Here is a 2,018-nt window from a genome sequence, read left to right as displayed (position 1 = left end):
ATCCGCCAATAAGCACGGGACCTACCAAGGTAGAGGAGGAACTTCGTCACACATGATAAGATGTTCTTTTGACCTCTGAATTATCAGAATACAGCATAGACAGGGACTGATGACTACGTTGTCCACCCTACTCATACATATGTAAATACACAAACATTATTTCCCACATGTCTTCTGTGGGTTACTTATTTTGCAGGATGTTTAACCCTTTCTGGCCACGTGTCACACATGTTTAATTACTTATGTTAGGCCAGGCCTACATTCCTACAGATTCCACATGAGTTTGGTGCCCACTTCCTTTAACTGCTGGACATGATTTCCCTCAGAAATATGGCAGTCAGACAGTGAGTCACTGGCACTGGGTTCTCAGTCCCACAGCATTTTAAGTTTCCCTTATGAATAGGTTTGTGTCCTTTTTGGGGTGCCTTTGCCACACTGTGCATCCTGCAATTTGACCTCAATGTGTGGAGGGGTATATAGGCTCCCACCACACCACCATGGCTGCTTCTCCCATTGAGGCAGGGGCCACTGAGTGACTCTCTGTCCCTCCCCCCATAAGTGGCTTTATCATTGGGAGCAGGTGAGTTTCCTCAGCAATCCTCTCATTCTCTGGGACCGTCTATCTCCTTCCCTTTTTGCCCCAGTGACGTATGCTTGAAGCGGGGGATTGGAAATGAGAGGGGCTCAGGCCTGGGGAGAAGATCAGGGCTCCTTTTGGCAGAGGGGTACAATGTTGAACAATGTAACCTGGATAACTGCTGGTGCGTTCTACCCCTTTCCATGCCCTCTGTCTGTCTTGTCTATTTAGACTAAGTTCTTCAGGGCTGGGACTATCTCCTACTCTGTGTTTGTAGAGTGCCTCACACTATTCTAGGCTGGCCCTTGGGCACTACCATAATAAACATGATTAATAGTAATTTATAAACAGATATTAGGGCTGTCAACCGATTAAAAAAATTAATCGCGATTAAAAAAAATTAATCGTGATTAATCATGTTAAACAATAATGAATATCATTTATTTAAATATTTTGGGGTGTTTTCTACATTTTAAAATATATTGATTTCAATTACAACATAGAATACAGGTTTCAGAGTAGCAGCCGTGTTAGTCTGTATCCGCAAAAAGAACAGGAGTACTTGTGGCACCTTAAAGACTAACAAATTTATTTTAGCATGAGCTTTCGTGAGCTATGTATTCTATGTATACATAGAATACAGTGTACAGTGCTCACTTTAAATTTATTTTTATTACAAATATTTGCACTGTGTTGTGGGGCGGCTGCCCCACCCTCATGTGAGAGGGGACCAGAGAGGCTGTACAGGCCGGCAGCCAATTAAAAAAGGGCTTACTGAGAACCAATCAGGGCTGACATTAGAGCCAGCCAAGGAGGGCTAGGCTAGGCCCTATATAAAGGCTGCCTAAGAGAGAAGGCAGGGAGTCTCTTCCAGACCTTCAGAGGGGAAGGTCTGTCTCCTGGGTGAGGAGACCAGCACCTGGGACAGCGCAATGCTGGGCAAGCTCGGGGAGTAGAAGGGAACTCCAGCCCACTACCTGCCAGACTGCTAGGCCCTGAGGGAAAGGCCTAGCCAGTGCAAAGGGGCTGAAGGGGAAGTGGCCCAGGGAGAGAGGCACACAAGAGGAGAAAAGGAGGGCAGGAAGGCTGCCACCAAATGGTCCCTGGGTTGGGACCCAGTGTAAAGGGCGGGCCTGGGTCCCCTGGCGTCCCTCCCCCTTGCACGAACACCCAGCCAGTGGATGAGTGAAAGTGGACTGCACCAGGCCCGTGACAATAGGGGTTAGACTTTGGGGTGTGGTTGACCACAGTGGCTGGGGCTCAGAGAAGGACTGCTAATAACACCAGACCCCCGGAAGGGGGTGAGACCGGAGCAGTGGGCATTGCCGAAGGGCAGTGTCCTGAAGGAGACGCCACTGAGTGGGAATCAACGCGGGTCCAGATAACCAGAAAGGAGCAGAGGATGGATGGGACAACACCGGCAGAGGACACTCCACCAAGG

Source organism: Mauremys mutica, chromosome 1, assembly GCF_020497125.1.
Source record: "Mauremys mutica isolate MM-2020 ecotype Southern chromosome 1, ASM2049712v1, whole genome shotgun sequence".
NCBI classification, from domain to species: domain Eukaryota; kingdom Metazoa; phylum Chordata; order Testudines; family Geoemydidae; genus Mauremys; species Mauremys mutica.
The sequence above is the reverse complement of the archived record's forward strand: the minus strand, read 5'-3'. Positions refer to the sequence as shown.